The sequence below is a fragment of the Chiloscyllium plagiosum genome, unplaced genomic scaffold (assembly GCF_037043375.1).
Source record: "Chiloscyllium plagiosum isolate Xiang-an unplaced genomic scaffold, Cpla_swu_hap1 HiC_scaffold_18, whole genome shotgun sequence".
NCBI classification, from domain to species: Eukaryota; Metazoa; Chordata; class Chondrichthyes; order Orectolobiformes; family Hemiscylliidae; genus Chiloscyllium; species Chiloscyllium plagiosum.
Window position 1 is genome coordinate 104511455 of NW_028270156.1, and position 16328 is coordinate 104527782.

A 16328-nucleotide genomic window follows, 5' to 3' on the forward strand; every position below is an offset into this window, starting at 1 on the left:
TCGAACTTTTAGCTCCCAGGTTAATGACCCAATGCTCCCTGCACCATGTCAAAAGAAACTGCTCCAGGTGAGTTTGGAGGTCACAACATTACGCCCCAATGCTTACATTTGCTCCATGTCAATAGGAGCTATTCTAGGTGAGGGTGGACCGCCCAGCGTGATGTCTCAGTGCTCCCTGCTGCTCCATGTCAATGGAAGCTGCTCCTGGTGAGGGTGGAGCTCCCAGCCTTGGCATTTCACGCTCCCCGACGCGTGAATCACGCGTCATTGAAGGACGGCGTGCTCACCGAATGCATTACTGGAGCCACAGAGTAGCTCTGCACGCTGATTCCCCTCCACTTTCTTGGATGGGTCCTCTCGGCTGTGCCATTCAGTTTCTCTGATTCTGGCCTAGAAAACAGGGATTATTTGATCGTCTGCAGAAGTGTTACTCTTTGTGTGGGTATTTGGTGAATTAAACAATGTGAAAATACATTGTTACTGAAAAATGCATTTCAACAAATCTTGCAATATTCTCTGAGCCTTTGATGATTTGTAATCTATCCTACACAGTGATTGAATTTCCACAGCTTCTTGCGCATTGAATTTAAAGATTCAGCCAATCTCAATTCCCACATCTCAGTCCCCTATTTTACAAGTGTTCCTGTTATACATCAGGTGCTGTTCATGACATACCCTCTGACACTATACATTTTTTTTGTCTTTGTAATTATCTTCGCTGTGTGTAGTCGTGATCATATAGTTGTTAGTACTCTGCATTCCGGTAGAAACAGCCTCACTTCGATTGTGAATCTTGGCAATGTGCATCATTCCTGGTTTACTCCAAGTAACATGTGTTAAAAAATCTCGGAAAACAGGTAATAATTTTTGCATGAAAGTATTGTCCCCGCTGATGATTTTGTTCCTTCAAACCGCCGGTCTCCGGCATCTCTGCGAGTCATATACCTGGATTTACACTCACTCATTCATGGGGACGTCTCTCCCTGCCACAACCACTGAACCTCCTTTACTTTCCGCCTTCCAATTCTCTGTGGCACTGCACAAACTAACACTGACTTTCATACTGACACCATTCAGTTTGTGCTGCTCTATACACTGTTGCTGAGCGAACGTGCCCAATCTCAACATCAAGACCTTCAAACCACTTGATTGATTAAATATAGCTCATGTGAGATCAATCGTCATGTATAGCTTTTACTGACATAGACCAGAGAATATAGTAAAATCAAGATCAGAAAAGGTCACAAGGCTGTATTGAAGAAAAAACTATTTTATTGAAAAAGAATAATTTCCGTAGCTTTCTGCGTCACTTTATTCATTTCTTCATTCTACTCTCGCGGGGGTTTTACGTGTAGTTCTGCAATGTACATAAACGTAGAGATATGATAGATGTGGAATCGGTAAATGCATGATTTACCAGGATATTAGTTGGGATGAAGAGGTTGAGTTATGAGGAGAGATTGGACAGGCAGGTTGTTCTTTCATAGAACAGGGGCGACAGAAAGGAGACATGATTTCGTTGAACAAATAATGAAATATATAGTTAGCATAGACTGAAAGAAACATTTCACCTTGATGGAGGGTTCGAAGACCAGGGAACCAGAAAGTTAACGCAAGAGGCGACAAGGTTTAAGTAGATGTGTGGAAAGCATTTGTCAGGCAGCGGGTGTTAGCAATCTGGAACTCACTGTCTGTAAGGGTCGGAGAGGCAGAAACCCACATAAACTTACTTGATACTCAGATTTGAATTTGTAATGCAAAGGCTACACGGTCAAGTGATGGGAAGTGGGTTGATGTCAGTCAAGTGGTTGCTTTTAACAAGATCACGCACAAGGATGTGAGGAAGTGGCAATGAACCCCTCTGCTAATTAAAGCAAATACAGAGAAAGCGTCACCACACATCGTAATCTGTTAAAGTATGAGTGACAGAGAACTACCCAAATTCCACTATTTAAAAAGAACAATTTTATTTTTTAAGTCCAAAAGTGAACATTAAAGTACAACTGTTTCCAACTTTCTGTCTTGATCCAATAAAGCCCCTATTAAATTTACAGCAAATTAAATTTCAAAACCAGCCCATGGTTGTCTTCTTCGGGTGTAGATATTCCTCTGTTTGTAGATCTCCCTGGGTCGTTCCTGGTCCACTGCTGCACATATTTTCATATGAAAATGGTATAGTAGTAAGATGGGGTATATAGCAGTCTGCATGACAATGGCAGATGTTGTACTTGCTCTTGCCGTCGTTCTCGGTAGTGGGGAGTGAGTATGACTGCCTGGCACGGGCGAGACTGGTGTTCAATTGTGCATTAAGGAGAACAAGTGTATATTGGAACCATTTCTGCAGAAGGCCTTATGCCTGAAGCATCGATTCTCCTGCTGCTTGGATGCTGCCTGACCTGCTGCGCTTTTCCAGCAACACATTTTTCAGCTCTGATCTCCAGCATCAGCAGTCCTCAATTTCTCCTATATTGGAACCTCAAGGGTTGTGGAAATATTTGTAGCTTAGGTGCCTGGTGCAGTTCTTGAGAGAATGTTCGGCGGAGCTGTGAAGTTGGTTTCAACAAATTCCTCCCATTTCTGTGTGGCATTCTCAGGGCTGCAGAGCCGACTGTGAGGCGGTGCTATCCTGTCGCGGTTTGAATTGATTTGGTTTCTTTCCCGCTGCTTCCAGTTGTTGGGTTTGCATGGTCGGTATAAAAAGCCGGGTTGAATGTGTTTATTTATGGAGTTGATGGATCTTCACAGTACTTCTAGAAATTCTGTTGTTCTCCTCTGTTTTATCAGTCCGATTATTGTTGTGCTGTCTTTTTCGAATTTGTGGTTCTTGTCGTCAGTATGTTTTGCTTTTAGGGACAGCTGGTCGCGGCAATTAGTGGCTACTATCCAGTTTCTTCGCCAAAAACGGATATCTCCGCAAATTAAATTGAAGATGCCTGGCAGAGGAACATTGCAAGGAGGATATGCCACGAAGCAACACACTAACCATATTACCCTGTATAAAAATAAAAACATCTTGGAACTCAAATCAAGACTTCTCTGACCACTCGGATTTATGACAGCACAGCAACCGACCTTCATGCTCAGACAACAACTCACCAGAACCAAAGACCCAATACCCATTTTATGCAGGATAGACATAGTGTACAAGGTTCCATGCAGGGATTGCCAGAAACACTATATGGGACAACAGGCAGACAATCAGCGATCCACATTCATGAATATGAACCAACCCCGAAATACCAAAGCCAGCTGTTTCTTGCAGCTATGCTCAGAGCACTTTGTGTCTCTTATCCTGTGGCTGAGAACTGGGTTTATATGATCATCTGCAGCAATGGCTCTTCCTTGCGTGAGGGAGCTGATGATGGAAGAGATGTAAACCTGGACTGCTCATTGAGAAATAAATCCAGAATCGTAGTCCAGTGAAATATTTCTGTTATATTTCTGGTGCTGTTTCTGACGTGCCCTCCAGCACAGTACTTATTCAGTGTTTCCTGACCGTTCAGTGTGCATTTCTATGATCGTGTGGGCAGTAATCTGTGTTGTGACTGCAATAATGTGCATTCAAAATCCATTCTCACCGGTGGTTTGTTTATCTCTCAATATATGCAATGGCAAACAGTAAAGGATCAATGAATAGTGACTGATGACATATAGAGGCGTGTGAAATGCCTAGGTTTTAATCACATCTGTGCACTTGTTAGAGATGGATTTGAGCTTGGAGATAAGGATGTAGAATCCGTTTGAGTAAAGATGAGGAACAGTGAGGAAAGCAGTCAACAGCGGGTGTAGTTTTCAAGCCCACTCACTATAAGTACAATATGAAATAATATGTACAAGAAAAACGGATATTATCTGAGAGAGATAAAGGATGGCAATAGTCATTGGTGATCTCAATTTCTCCTCTCCCCGTCCGGTTGTATTGCAAGGAAAGTTTAGAGAACCACAATCATTCAATCGAAAATGTCTCATAGAACAATACGAGCCATATCTTGGTCTTTGGTGAGTTTTGTTCAGGCCTCTTCCTTTCAGTCTTTTCCTGACAAGGTATCTCTTTCCATTATGGGCATTAGAACAGGAGGCCATCCTTTTTTTCCGAACAAAAAGTCAAAATGTCATGTACTTTTTTTGTTACATGCAAAAGTGCAACCAAATTCATCTGCACCGCACATTTTTGGAGTTTATCTCGATTTTAATGGTCGTCTGCTTTTTGACTCTTCCTTCCAATGTGCAGAAACCACACTTCTGAAATGGAACTACAATTGACTTTTTTTTTTCCCCACTCACACAATCGACCTATCTACAATATACCCCTTTGCAGATTCTCTTTCACAAAATATCATCACACCTACGGTGTTTGTCAGCAAAACTGGACACATTTCACTCTGCCACTTCCTCCAATCCTTAAGACGGAGATAAATCTTTGAAGCCCGATGACTGACCATTCTGTATTTCACTAATTATATCCTTCCAACTTTAAAAGTATCCATTAATCCCGACTCGGTGTCTTCTGCTAAATAAACCATGGACAGCCCATGTTCATTTATAACCGAATATGCTCAACTCGTACATCGTGCAATGACGCTTTATTTGGCCCCATATTACGTTCCTGCTAGAAATTTAAATACACTTTATCTACGGGCTGGCTTTATGAACCAAGAATGCTGGCAAATTGCCAAGGAAGACTTTCCTTTCAACAAAAGATGCGGACTCAGTTTGTCTGCAATCATCTTTTCCATCCTTTCTGCTTTTCTTCCTTTACAAAGGTGACTAGCATTTTCCAAATGACAGAAAAGGCTTTGGAGCAGATGGGTGGCATTTGCTTCATCTGATCGGCTAGAACTTTTCATGAGATCCCGGCTGATTTAGTTAATCCTCACATCCAATTTTCTGCCTATTCCCCATAGCCCTTGATTCCTTACATGACGACATGTCTGTTTATCTCAGCCTTGAATATACCCAGCCTTGATAGCCCTCTGTTGTAAATACTTTCACAGATTTGCTGACAGCTGAATGCGAGAATACCCTCCTTACCTTTGTCTTAAAAGAGTACCTTCTTCCCTGAGTTTAGGCCATCCACTCTGACACTATCCTGGGTATAAATCGGAGCAGAATAATCCCTTCAAATTCGGTGTGCACGCACTGGAGACTCCAATGCAATTTGTGAGCATTTGAGACATTTTTTGATCTCTGTTTAACTGAGTAGACCTGATTTGTACATTAGATTTACCGATGACGAATCTGCTTCAGAATCACTTCATTGGCTGTCGTCTAGGTAGCGATGAATGGAAGTATGCAAATACAAGGTCAGCTTTCTTTCTCGATCCATTTGTTTTGAATATGTGCGATTAGGGTTCCTTTAAGAGAGTTAAAGTAAACAGAACGACCTGACCGCACCAATGGTTCTGAAAAAGAGGTTATAATGTAATCTTTTTGTCCAGCAGTTCGTATCGTCGTTTGCCTGGAGACAAAAATAGATTTGCGGTAGGCCAATTAGTTAAATATTATTAAAAAAAACCCACCAAATTCCAGCCAAGATTGAATTTATCATATCGACAATCTTAAAATCCAATGACACAACCTGATGCATTAGGGGCATATGACGGCTGAAAATTGAATAGTTGGGCGTAGAATTGCCAAAGTAGCATGCAGAGACTTGGCGTCCGTGCTTAACGTTTACTCAGAAAGAACGGGGAGAGAAGGACAAGAACTTATAACTTTGTGAGCTACAGAAACTAAACAGTCGCTGATAGTATGAGATGAGCGAACATGCACACTAACTGATCTGTTACCCACAAGTGCGATCATTAATGGGATAGATGGTCATAAATTTACAGTTCCCCGCCCGAAGATCAGATTGGAATGCTGACTCAAGACTGGTGAAGTTACAGTGGCAGTGATTGACTGCCACTGGATTGGCTTCCAGTGCATGTCATGCTGAATCCCAGGGAGCTTTAGATAGGTTGCATCAGGCCTTGAAAATCAGTTTGAAAGCATACTGTCAGGATTATCTGAATGATTGAATAAACGTATCCCATTCGTATTGCTGTAATAAGTGATTCCCGAAACGAATATACTCAGGTAACTTCATTTGAGTTAATGTTCGGCCATGAAGTGAGAGGCACTTTGAAGTTAATTAAAGAAAATATGACAGGACCAAAATCAAAGATCAGTGAGATTATGTATCAAATGTGAGGTCGAGGATGAATCGTGTAAGTGAATTAGCTAAACAGCACCAAACGATGGCACAATATAGAATAAATCAGCTGTCAGATAAAAAACTCTGAGACTCGAAACTACCCGAGTGGATGTGTTATCACTGTTACCAGTGATAGGAGATGCCTTCAAAGCCAGGCTTGCGGATCCCTGTCAAACGGAGAAAAAAAGAGTTGAGTCGGTTGGGCTATCTAGTAAAGATGCCAGGTGGAAAGCCAATGCAAGAAGAACGTCATATGAACCAGTTGAAACTATATTTTGCGAGAGATAAAGAATTGGAGGAGCAGGTATTAGTTACTGTCCCACAGAGTGAGGAATCAAATGCAGATGATGTGGCTTTTGAGATGCTTAAAATAGTTTTAAAAATAAAGAAGTCCTTGTAGAATGGCATAGGCTAGTAAACTATTTGTCGCAGGAGCACAGAACACATTGAAGATTATTTACTGCAGTGTAAGGGCAAATGTCAGAATCAAATGAAAGGGCCTAAGCTATTGACATGAACTAAACGTTGGGAACACAGCTCCAATAAAACGACATCATAATCGGATCTTTTGCTTCGAAGGCAGACAGGTCCAAATAGAGGTGGAGGTGCTCGATGAAGTCATCATCAAACCAAGCCAGAGGGAATGGAGTTCGCCGATCGTCTTTGTTCCCAAAATGGTCGGGACTCAACGATTCTGCATGGATTAGCCAACTATCAACGCCGTTACAAAATCGGACTCATATCCAGGTAATAGATTGGAGGACTGATTCGATAAATTGGGACAACCGGTTACACCACCAATTGGACATAATGCATGGTTACTCGTAGGTACCTTTTTCAGAGATGTCGAAATAAATGTTTGCGTTTGTAACCCAGAATGTGCTGCATCAGTTAAAAATAAAGCCCTTTGGAACGAAGAATCCAGCCACTGCATTCCAAAGACTTATAAACAGAGCTGTGGCTGCGTTTACAAGTTGTGCAGTCCAGTTGGATGGTGCAGTGCTATTTAGTAATTCCTATAACAATTCCTACCTCACGTGTTAGAGTGTGAAGAGTTCTTTCAACGACTACGAGAAGCAAAAGTGGTGATAAACTTAAATAAAACTGAATTCGTAAAAGCAGAGGTGACGTTCTTGTGACATACCATCGGTCATGGAAAGTTGAACTTCCAGAACACCAAGGCGAAGGCCATCGAGGAATTTCAATGACGAACTAGAAGAAAGATTTGCTTCGATTTTTAGGAATCAGCGGATTCGGTCAGGAGTTTATTCCAAATTTCAGCATTGTCGCTGCACTGTCAGGCAATTTGTTTAAGGAGAACACAAAGTTTAGAAGGACAGAACAATGCCAGGATGCATTCGCACATTTGAAATAAATACTAACCATCACACCAGTTTTAGTTACACCAAACATTTTTCAGAATGTTTTGATGTCGCCATCGATGCTGGTAATGACGGAGTTGGAGCTGTACTCCTGCAGGAAGGTGAGGATGGGATGGAACTTCCAGTTAGTTACTTTTCGAGGAAGTTCCACCAGAGTTTGGTACTCGTCTTACAACATTTTAATGTATATGTGACGGACAATGTGTCAGAGACAGCTGAGTTCACAGATCTCAATTTCGCTTACATTTTTAGAATGCTTTGAAGACAGGAATCTGAGACTATTTCATTGGACTCTTACGTTACAGGTATTTAATTTAAAGACAATGCATTTTGCACATCGTAAGAATGTAATTGCAGTTGTGTTATCGCAGATTTAAATGATAAAATTAGATAAGAATTGTCTTTATTTAATATCATATACGTATATGAAAAGAAGTTAAAGTGAACTTATACGCAAGTTATCTGTGTGTTAGGGTAATGTGTTTAAAAATAGAAAAGAAATCCATCTGTTCAGGGGCATGTGCACATGGATGCATTTTTTTGTAAACCAGAATGTGTTGTGAACATGGTGTACTTTACCTTTACGACAGTTAAAAGCAACAGAACTTCCGGATAACATCAACTCTTCCGAAAAAAATGCAAAATTTCAATCAAATTTGAATTTAGTATTTTGACAATTTTTAAAGCCAGTGACATAATCCAATACTTTAGGCGTATAAGAACGGGAAAATTGAAGAGTTGGGAGGATGACTGCCAAGCTGGCATATCGAGACTGCCCATTAAATAGGTTTCTCAAATGTGCCTTTATCGAGCAGCAGCTTGTGAAGTAGAAGCCCCAAGAAGAAGCAGAGAAGACCAGAAAACAGAAAAGAAATGAAAGCTGTCTGGTTTTGCAATAAGAAGTTTTGTTTTGTAAATCTTAATCAGGGGTTTTATCGGACTAGTATTGTAAAAGGGGAAGGTAAAAGATAGATTCGAGGAAGGAGTTATATTATAGTTGTTCTTCAGTCGTTCTCTGTTCTACTTAAAGAAATAATGTTGTAAACCTTTGCTTTAACTCGTTCTTGGCCTGTCTAATTTTCAGAAACTACTGCACAGGATAAAATCTTTTTTCTGTGTTGCTGGTTAAATTGAGCAGGAGCGTTCGCCACATGTTGTAACACACATGGAGAGCTACCCAGTTAACATCCAGCATCAGGCTGTCTCTTAAGGCTGCTCCTTTGGTCCATAATCATGCACTCTCATGCCTCGCAGCATTCCTACCGTAATTTTTGCTTTGTCCTGCCGCTGCCTTGTTGGCAGAGACACGCAACCAGGCTAATAGCGTACTGTGTAATTGCCTTCAGTCAGGGCATGAGTACATCGTTATACGTCTTTCTACACCAAAATCATTCTACCCCTTTCCCACATGTCAGAAGTGATCATATGAAACGCACTACAACTGCAACAAGCACTCTGATATGCCTGAAAGTTTCAGGGGAGCAGTCTGCAGTGAAATCTATGGGAATATCGTCAGTCGTGGGCTGAAGTTTCCTACGTTGGTTTTCAATGGATTGTTCTTTCATTGAGCATTTTGAATCATACGTTGAAAAGTTTCTCACTCTTCATTTGCAAACATTTTATTGTGTTTATCCGATCTTGGTCAGGTCACGCATCATGCTGTGTATTTGGCTTGGTTTTCATTTTGAATTGTTGTTTGAGTTTGAAATGATCACACTCAAAAATCATATTCTGTTTAAATTCCTAATTATCATCATTTTCCATCGGTTTTCTTCTCCGTCTGACATGACTCGTTTCACCAGTTTCCTTACATAATGCAGGATCTAAGATAGGTGCATTGCTAGTCAGTTGCACTATATGTTCTTCCGAGAATCACTGACAAAACAATTCAGATATATCTGCTAAAGCACTGTATATGAAGTTTAAAGATGTCAACAATTAGCAACAATTATCAGCCCACAGATTGTATCCGATCTGCTGAGTTTCTATAGAATATCCCATTTGTCCATCCTGATTATTACCCCTCCATTAAAACGCTGTTTGAACGCTTACAAACTGTGTCCAGCAACTCTGTCTTCCATTATTTCGGATTCTACATCACGGTTTTGAAGGACAAATCCTTTCTTACCATCGTCTTTGACTCTCTATAAAGCATAGTTATGCATCTCACTTCACCATTGTGTCTGTCTGTCTCTCCTCAAGGTTGTTTACCCGATGTTATTGATGCCCACCTTTGGCCACCCTGTTACCCTTTCTCTCTGATGCTGAAATAACTGATTTTCCTCTTTATGTTATTAGTGCATTTTATTGCAAATGATTTACAGATTCAAGTAAAGAACGTTTTATTTTTTAAACAAATGTATATTGTATTTGACTCTATTGGTGATACACAATTTTAGTTAGAGCTTGCCCTTTCTGCTGTCTTTAACCAAATCACCACACAGTCGCGGTTGATCAAACAATCTCTTTTCATACAATCATTAGAGCGCAGAAGAAGGTTATTCAGCCCATCAAGTATACACTGACCTTCCAAGCCATCCAATCCCTGTAAGCCAACCATGGCTAATCCACCTAACATTCGCATCCCTGGACACTCACTTTTCGTCTATCATGAACTGTGACTCAGACCCACTCTGCTTCGCTCACAACAGCCAATGTCCCCAACTCCACTCTGTTCTCCTCGTAACTGCCTGTGATCCCATTCCCCCTCTGGTTCCTCACAACGGACTTTGAAACCATCTCCACTCTGTCCTTGGAACAACTGCTGAGATCCAATTATTGCTTTTTTTCTCTTGAAAACATCCCTAATAATTTCCCTGAACAACTGACCATTGACTCATCCTCACACTGGACTCCCAGTAATGGCGTCTCACTCAATCCGCATCTATTTCACTGGCACTGACATGTGACCCCATCCCTGCTGTTTACTGATAGCAACAGTTTGTGAAACCATCCCCACTCACTTCCCCTGGCAACTGCGCCAGTGAAGCTATCCCACTCAGGCCGCCTAACGACGGCCTGTGACCCACATAGTCAATCTGATATCTGAGCAATGACCTGCCAATCTATCTCAACTTTACGCCCCTAAAAACAGCCTGTGAACACATACATACTCTGTTCTCCCATCAACGACCTGTGACGCCCGAATGTACTCCTAGCAAACGCCAATGAGCCTGGCTTCACTCTGTTCTCGTAGCAACTGGTTGTGACACCCATTCCTGTTGTTTCCTGATAGCAACAGCCTGAGAACCCATCCAGGCCCTGCTCATTAGCAACAGCCTGTGTATCCATTCCCACTCTCTACACCTAACAACTGCATGTGAACCCATTCCACTCTGTTCGCCTTGCAACAGCCTGTGGCACCAAATCCACACTGTTTGCATAGTAACGGCAAGTGAATCCCATTCCCCACTCTGCTCACCTAGTTAAGGGCTATTACCCCATGCCCACTCTGTTCCACGAGTAGTGGCTTGTGACTACAAACCCACTCTGTTCCCACCATAACGGCCTGAGACCACATCCCCACACTTTCCCCCGAGAAACGGCCTGCAAACCCATCTACATTTTATTCTCCAAATAAACACCTGTGCCACCCTCCCCACTCTTGTTTCCCATCATCGAACTGTGAACCCATCCCAACGCTGTATCCCAGAATGGCCTGCGAACCGACACCCCCGACTATATCCACAGCAATACCCTATGAAACCATTCTCCTCTGCTTTTTCCAGCAACTGTGTGTGGCACCATCACCCCTCTTTTCCCTTGTCATCCCATCCTCACTCTGTTCTACCAGGAACGGCTGGTGAATCCAATCCCACACTGTTCTTCTACCAATGACCTGTGACCCCATCTCCACACTGTTGTCCTAGGAACGGCATTTGAACCCATACGCCCGAATGTTCTCATACGTATGACGTGTGGAACAATCCCCTATCTATTCCCCGAGCAATTGTCTGTGATTCCATCCTCACTCACTTCCTCCAGCAAAAGCCTGTATACCCGTTTCCACTCTGTTCCCCTCGTAAGAGCCTGTGAACCCATTCCCTCTGTCTTCCCTCATTAACAGCCAGTGACCCCACCCATACTCAGTTTCTCTAGCAACTCACTATGAACCCATTCACACTATATTCTCGCAGTAACGGCCTGTGAGCCAATCCTCACTCGGTTCTCTCATCATCGCCCTGTGACTCCACCTCCAAGGTGTGTCCGAGGAACGGATTGTGAACCCAACGGACAGTTCTCATAGCTACGGCCTGTGAAAAAATGCGCTAACTTTTCACCGAGCAATTCTATGTGATACAATCCTCACTCTGTACCCCAAGCAACAGCCTGTGAAACCGTTTCCAATCTCTTCCTCTTGTAACGGCCTGTGTCCCTGTCCCCACTCTATTCTGCAAGCAACGGACCATGAATCCATACCCGCTCTGTTCTTCCTTCAACAACCTGAAACGCCATCACCATTCTGTTGTCCCATACCTGTGAACCCATGCCTTCGACTGCTCTCCTAGTAATTTCCTCTGAAACCATCCCCCGACTGTTCACCACTCTGTTACCCATTCACTGCTCTGTTCTCATAGCAACTGTCTGCGACCCCATCCGGCTGTTTCGATACCAACATCCTGTGAACAGATCGCCAGTCATTTCCCCTCGCAACAGCCTGTGGCACCATCCGCACTCTGTTCTCATCGCAACAACCTCTGAACGCAAGCACGCTCTGTTCCCCAGCAACAGTCTGTAACATCATCCCCACTCTGTCCTCGTTGCAACTGCCTGTGAACCCATCCATACTGTGTTCACCGAGCAACAGCCTGTGAACCCATGCATACGCAGTTCTCCCAGCACCAGCCTGTGAAACCGTGCCCACTCAGCTTTCCCACCAATAGCTTGTGAACCCATTCCCAAATATGATGCTTGAGAAACAGCCTGTGAATCCCATTCCCCACTCTGTTCCCCTTGGAATGGCCTATGATCCAATGCCACTCTGTTTCCGGTGCATAAGCCTTTCAAGACATCCTCGTTAGATTCTCCTAGCTACATCCTGTGAATTCAAACCCATTCTGTTCTCTAACCAATGAACTGTAACTCCCCGCGCTGTTCCCCGAGCACCAACTTGTGACTTAATCCCTAATCGATTACTCTTGCAACTGCCTGTGTCCCCATTCCTGCTGTGTTGTGGGAACAACTGCCTGGGACACAATGCCCGCTCTGTTCGCTGGCAACGGCCTGTGAACCCATCCCGACACTTTTCCCCTTGCAATTGCCTCCGGACCCTTCATAATTCTGTTCTCTCAGCAACAGCTTGTGAAAGCATCCCCACTCTCTTTCCCTTGCAAGAGGCTGTGAACCCAAACCTACACTCAGCTTTCATCAACGATGTAACCCCAAACCCTCTCTGTGGTTCTACCAGCGGCCTGTGAACCCATCTCCGCAACTGTGCGCCTAGTAATAACCTGTGATGCCAAACCCGTTTCCCAAGAATCGGCCTGTGAAACCATGCACACACTGTTGTTGTCAGAACGACCTGTGAACCAATACGTCCGATTGTTTTCATTGCTATGGCCTGTGAAACAACCCCTATCTTTTCCACTCGGAACTGTGTGTGAACCCATCCTCACTTTGTTCCCCTCGTAACGGTCTGTGACCCCATCCCCACTCTCTTCTCTAACTAACGGCCTCTGACTCCATCCCCACTCTCTTCCCTTAGCAACTGCTTCGAACCCATTCACACCATGTTCTCCGTGTAACTACATGTGACACAATCCCCACTCTGTTCGCCCATCTTCGACCTATTGCAGCATCCACACGTTGTGCCTGTGAACGTACAATCATCCATGGTTCTCATAGCAACGGCATGTGAGCCATGCCCACTCTGTTTTCCGAGCAACTGCCAGTAACACTACCACGTCTCTTTCCCCCAGCAACGATCTGTGAGCCCATGCTCACTCTGTTCTTCAAACTACGGTCTGTGAATCCAATCCCATTCTGTTCTGCCATCAACATCCTGTAATCTCCATTCCCAAACGATTGTCCAAGGAACGTCCTATGAACCCATACATCTGAATGCTGTCCAAGCAACAGCCTATGAACCCAACTGCCCGATGGTTCTAATAGCAAAGGCCTGTGAACCCATCCTCACTCCGTTCCCGCTTCAATTCCTACCATATTCCCCTAGCAACGGTCTGTGAAACCATTCCTACTCTGTTCTCTGAGCAACTGCCCGTGACCCATCCCATCCCTTTCCCCGTCCACAAGTTGTTGTCCAAGGGATGGCATTTGAATTCACACCCAGACTGTTCTCATAACAATGGCCTGTGAACATATCTGCACTCTGTTCTTCAAACGTCGGCCTGTGAACCTAATCTCACCGTGTTCTCCCATCAAAGACCTGGAACAGCATCGCCACAATGTTGTCCAAGGAAGGGCTTGTGAACCCATACGCCCGATTGCTCTCGTAGCAACAGCCCTTGAACCCATTCCCACTTTGTTTACCGAGCAATGGCCTTGTCTGTTTCCCATCAATGACCCAGCACCGTATCGCAACTTTCTTCCCCTCGCAATGGCCTATGAAATAATCCACCCGACTGTTCTCCTTCTAACGACCTTTGAACACATCCTCTGTCTGTTCTCCAAGCAAATGCTGGCAACCCCTCCCCGCTGTGTTCTCCAAGTAGAACATAGAACATAGAACATAGAAGAATACAGCGCAGTACAGGCCCTTCGGCCCTCGATGTTGCGCCGATCCAAGCCCACCTAACCTACAATAGCCCACTATCCTCCATATGCCTATCCAATGCCCGTTTAAATGAGGAGAGCCCACCACTGCTACTGGCAGGGCATTCCATGAACTCACGACTCGCTGAGTATAGAACCTACGCCTAATATCTGTCCTATACCTACCCCCCCTTAATTTAAAGCGATGCCCACTTGTAATAGCTGACTCCATACGTGGAAAAAGATTCTCACTGTCAACCCTATCTAAACCCCTAATCATCTTGTACACCTCTATCAAGTCACCCCTAAACCTTCTTTTCTCCAATGAAAACAACCCCAAGTGCCTCAGCCTTTCCTCATACGATCTTCCTACCATACCAGGCAACATCCTGGTAAACCTCCTCTGCACCCGTTCCAGTGCTTCCACATCCTTCCTATAGTATGGCGACCAAAACTGCACACAATACTCCAGATGTGGCCGCACCAGAGTCTTATACAACTGCAACATGAACTCAGGACTCCAGAACTCAATTCCTCTACCAATAAAAGCCAGTACACCAAATGCCTTCTTCACCGCACTATTTACCTGGGTGGCAACTTTCAGAGATCTGTGCACATGGACACCAAGATCCCTCTGCTCATCCACACTACCAAGTATCCGACCATTAGCCCAGTACCCCATCTTTTTGTTACTCTTACCAAAGTGAATCACCTCACACTTAGCTACATTGAATTCCATTTACCACCTTTTTGCCCGGCTCTGCAGCTTATCTGTATCGCGCTGTAACCTGCCACATCCGCCCTCACTGTCTACAACTCTTCCGACTTTCGTATCATCCGCAAACTGGTTCACGCAAACTTCAAACCCCTCCTCCAGGTCATTTATAAAAATGACAAACAGCAATGGTCCCAAAACAGATCCTTGCGGAACACCACTAGTGACGGCACTCCAAGATGAACCTTTGCCATCAACTACTACCTTCCAGCCAGCCAACTCCTAACCCAAACCTCCAACTCACCCTCAATGCCTTACCTCCGTATTTCTTGCAGTAGTCTACCATGGTGAACCTTATCAAACGCCTTACTAAAATCCATATACACCACATCTACCGCTTTCCCCTCGTCCACCTCCTTAGTCACCTTCTCAAAGAATCCAATAAGGTTTGTGAGGCACGACCTGCCCTTCACAAAACCATGCTGACTATCCTTGATCACATTATTCCAATCCAGATGTTCATAAATCCTATCCCTTACAATTCTATCTAAGACTTTGCCCACAACAGAAGTAAGACTCACCGGCCTATAGTTACTACGGTTATCCCTACTCCCCTACTTGAACAAGAGAACCACATTTGCTAGCCTCCAATCTTCTGACACTACTCCTGTAGACAACGAGGACATAAAATCAAGGCCAATGGCTCTGCAATCTCCTCCCTTGCTTTCCAGAGAATCCTAGGATAAATACCATCAGGCCCAGGGGACTTATCTATTTTCACCCTTTCCAGAATTTCCAACACCTCTTCTCTACATATCTCAAAGCCATCCATTCTACTTCATTGTGACTCAGTATTCACATTGACAACAATGTCCTGTTCCTGAGTGAACACTGACGAAAAGTATTCATTCAGTGTCTCCCCAATCTCTTCAGCCTCCATTCGCAACTTCCCACTACTATCCTTGACTGGACCTATTCCTACCCTAGTCATTCTTTTATTCCTGACATACCTATAGAAAGCCTTAGGGTTTTCCCTAATCCTACCAACTAAGGACCTTTCATGTCGCCTCCTTGCTGATCTTAGCTCTCTCTTCAGGTCCTTCCTGGCTACCTTATAACTCTCAATCTCCCCAATTGAACCTTCACGCCTCATCTTTACATAGGCCGCCCTCTTCCATTTAACAAGGGATTCCAATTCCTTATTAAACCACGGCTCCCTCACACGACCCTTTCCTCCCTGCCTGACGGGTACATACTTATTAAGGACAGTCAATAGTTTCTCCTTGAACAAGCTCCACATATCAATTACGCCCTTGCCTTGAAG